The following is a 14,104-nucleotide window of genomic DNA, read 5'->3' on the forward strand; positions in this document are numbered from 1 at the left end:
CCAGGACTTACAGGATTTACCATTTCCTTGTTCTGATTCAGAACAAATGGCCTAAGCACAGACAAGGATAAAAAGAGTGAAAATACAAAAGGGTTAAAAAGAAAATCAGGAGAAAAAAAAGAGGAAAAAAATACTGCTAGAAGAACAGAGCAAGAAGTACTGAGCACATAATACCATGAATTTAAATCCTATCAACATTTCAATAATGCACATTAGGGAAAAAAAAAAAGAAAAAAAAAAAAAAAGTATTTAGTTTAACAATTACACTAAGGGAAATGATATTCATAGGTGCAAAAGGCATCAAAAATTCCTCAGGTGGGATTTGCTCCAGTTGATCCTTGCTGAATCCAGGAATGGCTGCATTTACCAAAGTCTGGCTGCTCCTGCCAAACTGGCCCTATGGGTCTCCCCCATTTTTGCTAAGGAGGTGGGTACCTATCTAGTTTTGAGAAGTTGCACAGGCTGTTTTAAAAAGTCCAGATGAGCTATTCAAAGAGAAGAGTTAGAAATCCACCTCCTCAGCTGAAGAAATATGAGAGAGCCACACTGGCTATGTTCCACCAGCTGAAATCAACAATTAGGAACTCTACTTCCCAGTTGCTCTGTGGGTTTTTATGAAAATCATTTTTAAAGTGTTTTTCTCTCAGCCTAGTGAGGAATAAAGCCAGCTTCTTGGCTGAGTGTCAGAAGATTTGTGCAAGCGAGCATGGAACCTCCATAAACAGCTTAAATCAAGGTTTTTTTCCAAGCACGCTGATATCAAGAGAGTGTGGGAGGCAAATTTAGACATCAAACAGGGGCCTCCACAGTAGAAATCCATCTGACTACACTCAAAAATGGGCATTCACTGACTCAAATGTGTTTTTACATTATATACTAGGCCATTTGGATGACAGTAAAACTGAGTCAGTTAGGAATATCATGGTGTTTATATCTGCCAGTCCTGCCAGGATAAAGTTGGTACATCATTTATGTGTGTTCAGCATTCCACAAGACTCACAATATGGGAACTTTATCTACGGCCTCCTGTACATAAATAAATATTGCATTATCTCCTATGCTGGTACTGATACTGTGTGGGAACAGATTTTGTCTTCCATCAGCAGACTGGTGGAATTTAATAATATTTGTGGTCATCCCGTCCAACTGGAAAGACACATCACACCCATCATACTGAATGGCTCATCATCAGCTGAATATATAAATCCGAAAGAGCTGCAGACAGAAACAGAGTGACAGAATCTTTTATTGAACATGGATGCTTTTTTCTCTGACAAATGGGAGTCTCTAGGGAGTTAATTTATTGGTTGTGCCCTGGCAGCATGCTCAGTATTGCGCACAACTCAGGGAGAAGATGGCTCTGAACCATTTGCACTCCAAGGTACTGATTTTGCAAATGCTCTAGTTGAAATATTCACATGCATAAAATTAACCTGAGGTGCCTATTGGATTAGATGTTGTCTACTGCATATGGATGGAACATAACATGAAATACAGAAGAACAACCACCACAGTTTCAGAGTTTGGAGATTTCTCTAATGGCAAAGGATACCTGCACCAGTTAAACTTGTTGGAAACAGACATGCAGCTGTACTGGCTTTCTCTGGGTTTCATCCTTCATTGTGTGTCAGAAGTCTGCTCTTCTAAGGATAATTTATATTAGTCGAAAGACATTGCAAACCAGATCAGAGTCTACTGAGTGATGCAACCTTCTGCCTAAGACTAGGAAGCCATTAGACATTATCTAATGGTTATAGGAGGTTTCTGCTTTCTGCTCAAAGTGATCATGGACCTGGAGCTTCCCTCTAAGTATTCTCAGTATTTTGCCATTACTTCTAGGTGGCATCATAAGATAGCTCAAATAGTCTGGTGATATTCTATTCTAGAAAGCAGCTGCCTACTTTTATCTTTATTTACAGTTTCTCCTTGGTCTTTCTTCTCCAACTTCTGCCTCAGACACACTCAGAAAGAATCAGTAAAGGCCGTGTTCTGAGATTCCGTCTTGTCACAAACTAATGAACTGCTGGGAAGCTCAGAGTAACACTTCCATGAGAACCAACCACAATATTACCATGTGGCTTCAACCAAACAACAAGTCTTTATACCTCCTACTATTTTGCTGTCAGCTGACCACCTTCACCTAGGAGGAAAATCAGAAATAAAGAATGAAGCAGAGCTATTGCTGCAGACCTTAGGAGAAAGAGGGCTGCCCTGGGGAGCAGCAAGATGGTGAGAAGCTGCCTGGCCACAGGGAGGAGAAACCAAATAAGAGGAGATAAAGATGTAATGAAGCCAGTGGCAGCTTTAGGAAAAAACAACCCCTGGGAGCATCCCTGACAAGTTCAGTGGAAGTATGATTTTACTCTGATTATTGCTTCGGCACTTGCAAAGCCTAACACACAATAAAATCAGAACCCATTCTAAGATGATGTGAGCTAACAGAAACCACATAAACTTTTACCAGTTTTACCACAGCCCTTTGAATCTTTCTTCTTCAATAACATGAAAACACTGGAAATACTGATGGATTTTGATAATACAAAAGATCTGTTTTTGAAAGAGTCCAAGTTCTGGGACCATACCCACTTCATTTGGAAATCCCGCGTGTTATTTCTTCTACCTGCAGACACCATTATGTTTTTTTAATTTAATTAACTTCCAGTAAAGCTTCTTATACTAGAAACAATAAAAATCTTTCTACCATGTCAGTCTTCCTTCTTTAACACACACACAGAGCACACGCAGAAGCCTCAAGAAGGCTCCAGGCATTCTAAGAAAAGAAATAACCAAATACTACCAAATATTTAATTTTCTATGCCGGAAATGAGAAACAGGTGTAATTAAAATAACACTTTTTAAATTAAGTGACCTCTCTTGACCAACCATCTGTGAATAATTCAGATTTTTTTCCCATTATTACTGTAAAATTAAAACTAGGGCATATAAATGACGAGATCCTCTTTAACTATCTTTAAGCACCAGCAATATATATTTTCCACCAGTTAAAATCCTTAATGATACCAAAAATCTGTCAAGCATAACTCCCCCAATTCATTTGCCTGAAACCATCAATATTTTATCATGCATTTGCAGTTGGCTTTAATTTAACAGTCCAGGTTACTAATCAAACAAAACACCCAAGTCATTAAAAGTTAGCGTGCCATTTAGAAAGTGCATTTCACGTTTATTAAAATATCTTTCATGGAGCCATTAGAAGGCTAAAGTTTTAATTACAATCAGATATTTAGTTCTACTTCAGTTATGCTTTTGGCACTCTCTTGCAACTGCCTTGATTAATCTTCCAGACAGAGCTCATCCATTACCTCCTGAAATTATTTTCCTCTTAACTTCTTCATAATTCATCTTTTTTCTTCCCCCCTCCAAACATGTAAAATGCATTAAAAAGGTGTGCACAATACCTGCCTGAAAGATAAGTCATTAGAAAGATTCCATTTCAAATGCAATTTATTCTCAAAAGTACCAAATAGCCATAATTCAAATAGATGTATTGAAATTGAAATGTAGGTTTTCTTATCTTTGTTGTCATTTTAACTATTTTCCTACAGATGAGAGACTAATATGTACTGCTCTTTTTCCCATCTCAGTTTTTGAAATATACAGTTCAGCTGAATTTTGCCTGGGTAATTCTGAGGGCACCTCGAGCTCATACACAGTCTCTGTCACAGAAAATTCCATCTTTTCCATCTTTAATACAGTGGTCATATTGCAATACATTTTACCAAACTTCTGTGAAGAGACCACTTCAATGTCTTTTTTCCAAACACTGTAACCTCAGTCAGTAGTAATGAGAAAATATTCTTCTTGATTGATATTTTAGATCTTCCATGTAACTTCAGCAGCAGAAGGTTACATTATGTTTTGCAAACATTCATCCTAAATAGAAATAAGAATGGAAAGAAAGACTGAGGGAGAAAATCTAGAAGAATGAAATCTGGCCCTGAAACCTCTCACCTCTCAAACTGAGTTATCACATTTTCTCTGGATTTGGTGTAGAGGCAGACTCAGATCCTGCAAACTCTCCATTTGAGACACATATTTCATTTTGCTTGCTCGTTCACTCAAGATACACCCAGCTTTGGATTGCATACACAAAAGCAAATCTTTGAACAAACCTGGTGATAGCTGAAGACAGGTACTTCCATCTGTAAGTTTGGATTCTTAGAGACTTGTGTGTGTGTGAAAAGACCCTTTTTCAAAGCTCAATCTCATCTTCAGATTGAATGGAATCAGAGAGTGGACTTCACTATATCCGTTCTGCAACATCACCCTTTATGTCTTCTAAAATCTCAGAAAGTCTACTGTAGAAATGGCTGGAAAAATTCCACCAGCCCTTTCCACCCAAATGGTAAGCTCTGCCCCACACCTGGCTCCGCATACACCCCTTAGGTCCCCCACCTGATCAGTATCCAGACATCTCCTGGAGAACTGATGGGCTCCCCAGGCTGCCCCATTACCCCGTCCCTGCAGCTTGAGCACAGAGACAGCCACTGGTGAGATGAGACACACAGAAAACCTGGTGGAGTGCTGGGTGAACCCTTCATTTCCCCCTCTTCTTCATCAGCTGGACACAGGGCCACATCTGCACACCTAAGTGCAGATTCTGTCCCAGGTTGGTCTGAGCTGAACAGAAACCAGTGTCTCTCCTACTACAGCGGAACCTCAACACAACAGCAAAGCACAATATTTCAGTTTAAAAAAAGGGAGGCTAGGAGTAGCCTTGGTCAATTAAAGCCCTCTATTCTCAGTGATACGATCAGCAAAATTCACACCAGGAAAACTCAGGAGGAGAAATGCAGACATTTCAAGACAAAGCTCTGTTATTTAAGCAACAAAAGGGGAGGTAGAGGGGGAGAGGGATTGAAAAGTCTATCTGTACTGCCCTGGTATGGCATTCTATGCATCATACTGAAAAGGCTGCCTGTACTGTTTTTGCAGCAGACAGTATTGATTTCTTTCTTTAGAAATAATTTATTCCATTTTGATTCATATTTTTATTGTTGAAAAATACAACAAATTGTTTTAAACAGAGCTGTTGTTTCTTCATATTCTTAACTAATATTTGAAGAATTAAAAAAAATGAGAGGGTGTAAGAAGGGAGGAAAGATGGAGAATTACATGAAGTGATTAAATAATTAAATATTCTATTACTGTGATTGTTAGCAACCTTAGGTCTCTGATGAGAGAAACATATTACACTTGGACCAAGGAAATACAGCTATGGCAGCTCCGTTTTTAAAAGAAAAGGAAAGAAGCAGACTGGGCTGGAATTAATTTCAGATTTGGAGCTGGCCCTACGTTGACAAAATCTCAAGTTCAGTGTTAGAAAGAGGTCTTTTTAATATACACGTTTTGAATGTGAGAGGTCCTATTCTTCTCCATATGCCAAAAAGCAGACTAAAGTTATTTTCTGAGTTAAAACTCAGCAACATAGCACCATCTAGTGCCTGCTGCAAAAAGCCAAAATGAGAAAAGGGAAAATGGTAGCAATTCCTGAAAAAGGCCTTAAAATCACTGTTTCCTAAAATCAGACACTGGTGAAGAAAAAGTCTTTAGATCATTTTAAACATGCAACTTGGTGATAGCAATAGGTGTCAAGGAAAGCTCAAGAAGTGAGGAACAGAGGAACTCGAGAGTGGTGTTGCAGTAAGAAAAGGAAGAAAATGTGAGACTATTTACAGCTTGAAACTCTGAAAAAGCAAAGGGCAGAAGTTGTGGTTCTGCTACTGATGAGGCTGTATGGAATCCATCTCAGCAGAAGGTTTTGTATCACTGAACCTCTTAGACAGCTTTTGAGAGGAAAGTTTCCTTTCCTTCCTTATTTCAGAGACAGTGCTTTAATCATCATTAGAGTTTGGGACCCTGGTGTTAGATTTGCTTCTAGGACTAACATTTCACTGAACAATAAACCTAAATTACATTTAAGAGCTTCTTCACATAGGACATAAGGGAAAAATTCTGCAGGCGGTACCATTTGAGAGGAGCCAGTTGGCATGCGCATCACAGTATATATGTCTTGTAACTCCATCCGGAGTGCGGTGAATTTTTCCACTGACTTCAGTGGATGAATTCTTCCTTTCTTCCTACTTTGTGTTATGGCAAGTGCCAGATGCTGACATGACAGGAGGCTTTGGGTACATTTTATGTAGTGTGCTTTATCAAATTCACAGATGTACCAAATAATGAAAGCTGTTGAAGCTATCGGCAGCATTAGAAAGGAAAATATATGAAGAAAATTGACTCTCTTTCATACATGACTCAAGAATGGCCAGCTGACTGATGTACTTCACTTAAGCGAAACGTAATCTTCAGGGAAGCATACTGATGTCTGTGTACAGAAATTATTACATAGCTACAAAGTTGGAAATTACAGATTTTTCTAGACCACAAAATTCTGCCATCCCTTAAGAGGGTTGGGGCTTAAGAAGATAATACTTATTTAACCACATAATCTAATCACTGAGGTTTATTTGTGCATACTTTCTGTTGTTGTTTTTTAAACCACTCATTTTTTTTCTGTTGCTGAAAAAAGGGCTGCTGAATCAACTATGAAATGGAAGCATTCCTCTGTTTATAGAGCATCTTCCCAATATGGCTCTGTCAGTTCTCAGGCTCCATAAAAGTAAGAAATGCTGTTGTTAATGCTAACACTTATAATAATAATAAATGTTAAGGAAAAAAAAACTGTAATAACTAGAGACCTTCAAGATACCAATTGCTCTTTAGCCATAGGTAAGATATATTTACAGGAGTTCTTTCTTTACCTCTTATCTTTGGTGGTAGGAGTAAAGGGATACAACAAGAAAACAAGGGAAAGAGTCTAATGTGGAACTAATGTGACATTCACTGCTTATCATCTGATTATTATATGCACATGATATTTCCTTTTCTCTTATCTTTAATCTTCTTGCATGCAGATTGAAAGACCTGCAGGGCAAGTCTCTTTCTTCATGTCTGTGTAACATCTAGCACAGTGAGATCCCAATCCTCCCTCTGGCCTCCAGGAATTCATAAAATTAAAATAATCAAATGATGAGTGATAGACTAATCAAAGAATTTGGCAACAAGTTATTTAGTTTCTCAGCACTCCCAGGTACTTAGCCAGCTTGCAGAATTTAGACCCCAGCTTTCCTGTGGAAGAGCAGTCAGCACGGGTCATAGATCACTGCTACTTCCTTACAAGGCATGCAGGTGTTAGTCAGGAAGCATGAATGGGACCCTGCAGATTTCACCTCTGTGAAACATCTGCAGCTACTTCAGAGCCTGAAGATAAACTCAACAGAGATGTGAGCGTTACCCTAAAGCATCTCTATTTTGCAGGAAGTCACAGATTTACCTGATGTTTTATACTGGCTCTTGTGGTACCATCATTTACTGTCAAACTGGTTTATGATATCAGACCAGGACACTACATTTATGCAATTCTATTCCACAGAAGCCCACGGCTTCTGCCTTCCTTAGAGCATACATGGACCTGCAAGTCTTGAGGTGGACATCTCAAGATAGAAACAGTAACAAAAAATGCAAAGCAGAGACAATGAAGCCAGAGTTCCATGACAACGATAACTTGCTGTGTGGAGTGGGACTCTCCCCTCTGGTCTGGATTCACAACCTTCAGCTCTATCCAGAAAAAGAGGCGAACAAAGTCGTCCCTGAAGCATCCCTGTAGCCACCATTTTCACCTACAGCATGAGGGATTCCAGTACAGCTTCCCACACTTCCCCTGAGAGTTCAGACACACATCTCACATCACATGTGATATGCAGTATTCAGAGTTAGGATGTTACCAATAACTCTTTATTAGAACTGGTCAGTTCTCAAGCAACACTTAAACATTCCTTGGGTCAAAAGAGTGGAAAACACCAGCTACATCCTTAAAGCTTCAACTTGAAAGACAAGAACAATTTCCTCTTGTAATATATGATATATTAGATTAATATTAGATTATATTAAATGCAATATATTAGATATATTAGATTAGATATATTGCATTTAATGCTAACTACAAGATCACTAAAACTCCTATTTAAGTAACAGTCTACTGACAAGAATAGCAATGTAGTAGCAACTGAAAGGATGGATGAGCTATGGAAATAAAAATAAAAAATGTCCACAAAATAATTTTACTTTTAAAACAGTTAACAGTTTGAGAAACTTGGAATGGAGAAGGATGGAATAATTATATACACAAGCTGCATTGTAGAAGTAAAGTTTAAAATCAATTCAGACCAGGCACAGAAGCACAGTTTGATTTAAAGTTTCTAATGTACGTTGCCATTATTGTAGGTCAAGACATCACCCTTTCTGCATTTGATAACTGCAGCAGCATATATAGTTACAAAACACAATGATTTCTTGCAGCAATTGAAATTTGCCATTGTCACCAGCTGGTATGCAGCTACAAGAGCAAATTGACTGGATTTTAATAAATAAATAACAGTGGAGTGATGTGACTTCCGCAGCAAAAATTCTGGAAGATAGAAGGACACAGATCCATGGAGACTGCTTACGAAGAACTTCTATCTGTTGCACTGCCACTAGTACCACAGTGTGATGTGAAACCCAGCGAGCCCACAGCATGCCAATTGCCAGAATACAATGCAGATGTCAGATCAAGAAGTTATCAGTCAAAAATTGATACATGGCTCCAATGTTCCCAATTACCTGATAGGCCTCCAAAGCAAGTATGCAAAACTCTGTTCAGAGTGCAGCATGACAAGTTCCTCAGGACAGGCTTTTGCACTAACATCCTACACTAACAGAGCGCAATGTTCTTCCTAGACTTTCAATAAACGGTTTGGATATACATATTCATCATAGCAAGAATCATTGCTTTTAAAATCCAAGTAACTCACAGAAAGGAGTGCATGGCAGGACACTGAGAGCACGATGGGACAGAACCCGAGGCAGAACGCAGTCCTTACTAACCTTCCTTTGGCCAAGGGACATAAACCACCCAGGATCCTTCAGGCCTTTCCCTCCTCTGATTTCTGTGATCCCAGCAATGATCCAAAATATCCAAATAATTTAGAAGCACTTGCAATGTTCAGGTAAAACGTATATTTGAAGAAGCTATAAGATGGTTACCAGCAGGTGGCCCAGCAAACTGGTTCATTTAATACCAGCAACTATCTACTCCAGACTCTCAATTTTCCTTTTGTTATTATTTGAGCAGTGGGGAACATCAGCTGAAGGACTTTGTTGAACTAATATAGTACACAGTGTTCACTAAATGTCACAGAAGATGTTATTTCAGAGGTCAGAGACCACATCATGAACTTACAAGGAAGGTACATCAAAAGGAAGGACAAAGAAATCTTAAAAAAAAAGAATCTTCTCTGAATGGCAGTCAATAAGGGATCGTACAGAGGAGCTGACAGCAGAAAGGAATTGACAGTAAAAGATGGTCAGGAATACTAAGGCTGGTGAGGAAAGATATTTGGAGTAAGAAAGAGAAGATCAGGTACATGGACATGCCAGAAACATTGTTTTAACTTGGTTATAAATCATTGTTCATGGTTTGCTAATGTCAAGAAAGAAAACCAGTAATAGTACTAGACTGTATAATCAAAGTGAACAGTCAACTAAGGTGATATTAATTGTATTTGACTGATGAGAAGGGGCGGGAGAGTGAATAGCTGGCAGAGGGAAAATGTAAAATTTGATGCCTGCTAAATGAGGCATGATGAATAATGGTTTTTCTTGTCAAAACCACTGCTAGATTCCCCTCAAGCTGTGAGCAGGTATTCGGGAACACGTCTAGGTTTAAGGTCTGATCCTTCTCCTAATAAAGGGAACAGAAATTACTGTAACTGATGCAAACAGAAGCTGAAAAAGACCACAAGCTGAAATTCCTTTTTATTTTACAAAATACATATCTAAAGCAAGTTAAAAACAATCCAGGGAGGGTATCTATTATCTTGCATGAACAGCCAGCAGTTGCTGACAGGAGTTAATAGCATTTTCCATGAAATTCGGCTTAATCTTGTTTTTGTTGTTGTGGTTGAAAACAATTTCTTTTCATGTATTTATTAAGAGTAAGCAGAATTTCTGACAAGATACTCTATAACTAAAGCATTAAAAGTGGATCGCAGCTAAATAAAATAATATGGCAACAACGTAAGTAATTCAGATCTCAGGATAAGGTTATTCAGAGAATTAATAGCAGTGGTTTTTGCCAGTCTTATTTGCCTCATCTTTACAGAGATTGCTCAGCTGTTAACATCCTCTTTTTATGGGAGAAGTTATCCTTTTTCAGTGTGTGTATGAAGTTGAATTGCACTTTTTTTTTTTTTAAGTAGTATCAATTAGATCTGCCTGATACAGTCTAAAACTGCTCTCAGTTTTCTTTTAATTGTAGAAAATCAGGACATTTTCTGTCATCGTTATACTAAAATGAATTTGTGTCAGGACAACTGCTAAATCACAACTCTCTTTAGTTTGATTGTTATGCTGGAGAAGATTCTGTCCAATTATTTGGGCAACAGCCCCTGGGGTTATGCACAGAGACTTACTGCACATATCAAGCCACTAAACATGTTTAAAGTCAGAAGCGTAGCAGAGAGGTGCTATAAAAGCACTGACGCCTGAGATTCATTCTCTCTAACTCCTTCAGACATTGTATCATTGCTGAAGCAAACAGACTCCGTATGTTTAACAGCAAGCTACAAGAAATTAAACATAGGCATAGAACAAGAAGGCACATCATGATGATGAATTGTTCACTGAACAGAGCCATAGTGCTGAATTAGTCCTACTGAAACCAATGAAGAAAAGGATGAGAAGTAAGGGCTCTGTGGTAAAGATCACACAGGGAGGCCATGTGCTTTCAACATCCAAAATTTTAAAGTAAAGATCAAAAAGGGCCTCAGCCAGCCATTCCAGTGGAGTTTCTTGTATCTGTTACAAAGCATCTGTTACTGGCCACCTCAAGTGACTTTGAAACAGATGGATCTAGCGAGAGTCTAACTGCTGTGTTCCAGGTACACAAAAGAAAATCTATATTTTGAGAGATACAGAAGTTGTATTCCGGGTCTACTAAGACACAGGACTGGAAATGAGACCATACCACCAGAATTCATGCCCAGCTTCAAATTTTCCCTAAATCTGGAGGATCTGAGAGCCAACATCTGAATTTACGTCCGTCTTTGGCTGGAGTTAAGATTAAGTAATGATCTCGAGGATCAGCAAGGTCTGTTGATGAGTTATTCTGATGGTAGCTAGATTACAACAGTACACAGCCACTCATTTATATCACTGAAAGCAGTAAGCAGGACTGAAGACCTTACAAAGCTCTTCCAATCCTTGAAAGAAAACTAAGGCCCAAGTAGAGGTCAGGCTGAAAGGGGACTTGAGTGCTTATCAGATGCTTAAGTCCAGCATCATCCTTGCAATGTAAATTCAGAGGTGCTACCAATTATATTTTACAGCTAATCAGTTGATCCCAAGAAACATTGAGTTTGGTGGCTTGCCTTTGCAACCCTATCACTAACCAGGTCTTTCTAGACAGAGTTTTGCTAAACTGCCGGAGAATTCAGGAGCTGACCTCTCCTGGGATTCCATTCACTGCAGAGGCTTCAGGCTACAGCTGCTGCAAAGGTCTTGTGGCCATCCTTCCCCCTTCCCACACACCTATTGAGATACATTCATGACTCAAACACACCTACAACCACAAGCACTGCCTAAACACTTCATCTTCTCCCTCCCTCAGACACAGTTTGCACAGCACCTGCTGAGATGATCTGATGCTCACCCTGCCATCAGGAAAAGCAGCAACAGCAGGTTTGCAGATGACCTGGAAGCACCTACCTCCTGTCCATCCATACTGTAAGAGATGTCAGATCAAGCTCTAGCCTGGATGTGCGCCAGAGGAAGAGTCTGGCTTTTGGGACAATGTTTGAGCAATTGAAGAAACAGAAGCATGTGTGGACCACATGCAGTCTGTAGATTGCCACTCAGTCCACAGTCATGCATAATTCAGAGAGAAGACACTGCATGCTATTAAATCCTTTTATGTAGCAAAGCACACAGTTTTGAAAGAACAAGTAAATAGTTACTTATGCTTCCTACCAAAGTCGTAAACAATTTGAGGGTTCAACTTCTCCTATTTTGGGAAGGTTTTTATGTTTTGTGTTGGTATCCTTCACATATTCAACTTCCAAACAGGAATGTTTGTGGAAGTAAAATTGCAAGCACTGGAGCGACACAAGCAAGCTCCACATAAACTTCTAAGCAGCTTTTATCCCAGCCCCAAATATCCCTGCTGGTCCTATGCAAAAGCTGCCAGCTTCATACAACTTCCTGCTGTTGATGTGACCTTTCAGAGATGCTACAGTTGAAATGAATTACAGAAGAGTTCAGTATGCCTCAAACGTACACTGGGAAGAAAGCACAGTTGCACGTGTTGTTTAAGAAGGAGCAAAGTATTATTATATATCTGCTTTGCTGGAAATCAGCCGTTCATTTCTCTCTAACAACAGGGTCTCCTATTCTGTGTTTGGTTCTGCAAGTTGTATACAGCACTTTGTTTGATAACATCATTATAAGAAACAAACAAATAACAAGGAGATTTCTCTTCTTTGGTTTTGCCCTTTTTCAGCCCGCATCCCTATGAGGGGGAGAGACATTTTTTTCTGCTCTTGCCTTAAATCAATTTTAGCATGGATACCCCTTAATCAAAGAGATGCTGAAGTTGACAGGGACACTTTGCAGGTCACCTAGTCCAACCCCTGCTTTTGTGCAGATTTCTAAACAATATTATAAGCAGATAAAAGCAGAACATAGACAGGAGACGTTCCACCACTGCACTTTTCAAAGGACTCGAGAGTCTTTCAATCCTACTAATTTTTCCATATGCTACGTCCTTTTTTTTCACCAGACAAAAAAAGGTGTCCTTATTAAGCCTTATGAGGACAAGAAATAGTCAGGAGCTTCTATCATAAACATGCAGTGCCTTTGAGAGCTACTTTTGCTCTGAAGATTAAGAAGCAGACACAAATGAAGCATTTGTAAATGCAGGTATCTGTTAGTAGCAATAATACTAATGGTAATACTGCAGAGGTTGTACTTACCTGGATGTCTTCTCCCAGAAACAACATTGGAGGTACAATAATTTTTGTACATGGAAATCTGCAGACTTCACAGCTTCCTGCACCTGAGAAACTTCGATTCAGCTTGAAAAGAAAACGAGCTTTCTATATAAAAGATACCCTACACACACAAGGCAGCCTGTGCTGAAAGGCAGTCGGAGCTAGAGTTCCTGACCAAAGAGCTGCAGCAAGTGAGCTCTCCTGAGGCCCACTCCTCTCCCCTGGGTGAACACAGGTGTGCAGACACTTCTGTGTTCACACAGCTGTGAGCTTGCCCTTGTAAAGGAGCTTGGTAAATGCAGTGCTCTCATCTGCAAAATTTAGGAGATTTACTGATTTTTACATGTTGCCTGAAGAAAGCCAAACAAAACATTTGCCAGCTTTACATCATATGCAAACACTATACCAATCTGAGGTAAGAAAGGAGTAGGAAGACAATGTCAATATAAGCTGTACCTGAAAAATTTGCTAGTGAAATCAGCCTAGCCTTCCCTCCTGCCCGCAGCAAAGGGCTGTGTTGTGCTTAGAAGAGCTAGAGCTACCAGCTGGGAAGCTTCTTCAGAGCAGCAGCAGAAAAAGCAGAGGCTCTGAGCAGACAGAAGTATTCCCTGGGCTGCTGTAGGAAGGGGAAGAATCAGGAAGGACTGTACAACCTCCTGGTCTTCCGTCCTCAGAGCGCAGAGATACGTCACTTCTGCTCCACCCCAGTAACTCGCAGTAAAACATTTGGCCGTGCAACCTCTCTTCCCCTGAACAAGCTTACCTCTCCTTTGGCCTTGCCCAACTTTAATTAAGAACATCAATAATTTTGTTACACTCATTTATCCCAGGAGAGAGAGGCCACGCTCTTTGCTGCCACTGTGTAAATCAATTACTTGCTCTATACTGGGAAGTACATGCAGTTCTCCTTGCTCCATGACAAAAGGGATGTATTAGCATCAGGAGCATTTCTAGACAGATGTCACAGATAGTTAGAAATACAGGAAGCACAGAGCAAG

The 14,104-nt window shown here is 39.6% G+C and overlaps 1 long non-coding RNA gene across 3 annotated transcripts in view; it reads right to left on the reverse strand.

The window, feature by feature from the left end:
- Positions 1–13,872, reverse strand: part of LOC116216679 (uncharacterized) — a 148,195-nt gene extending 134,323 nt beyond the window's left edge. Inside the window, exons 1-2 of one of the 3 annotated variants that reach the window (XR_014883625.1) lie at positions 13,563–13,872; positions 13,089–13,171 (exon numbers count right to left, since the gene is read on the reverse strand). This is a non-coding gene — a long non-coding RNA (uncharacterized LOC116216679). The remainder of the gene's footprint in view (positions 1–13,088; positions 13,172–13,562) is intronic. The other 2 variants (XR_014883624.1, XR_014883623.1) reach the window with 2 other exon arrangements.
- Between the last annotated feature and the right edge of the window lie 232 nt (positions 13,873–14,104).

The sequence above is a fragment of the Meleagris gallopavo genome, chromosome 5, assembly GCF_905368555.1.
Source record: "Meleagris gallopavo chromosome 5, MGAL_WU_HG_1.1, whole genome shotgun sequence".
Taxonomy (NCBI): domain Eukaryota; kingdom Metazoa; phylum Chordata; class Aves; order Galliformes; family Phasianidae; genus Meleagris; species Meleagris gallopavo.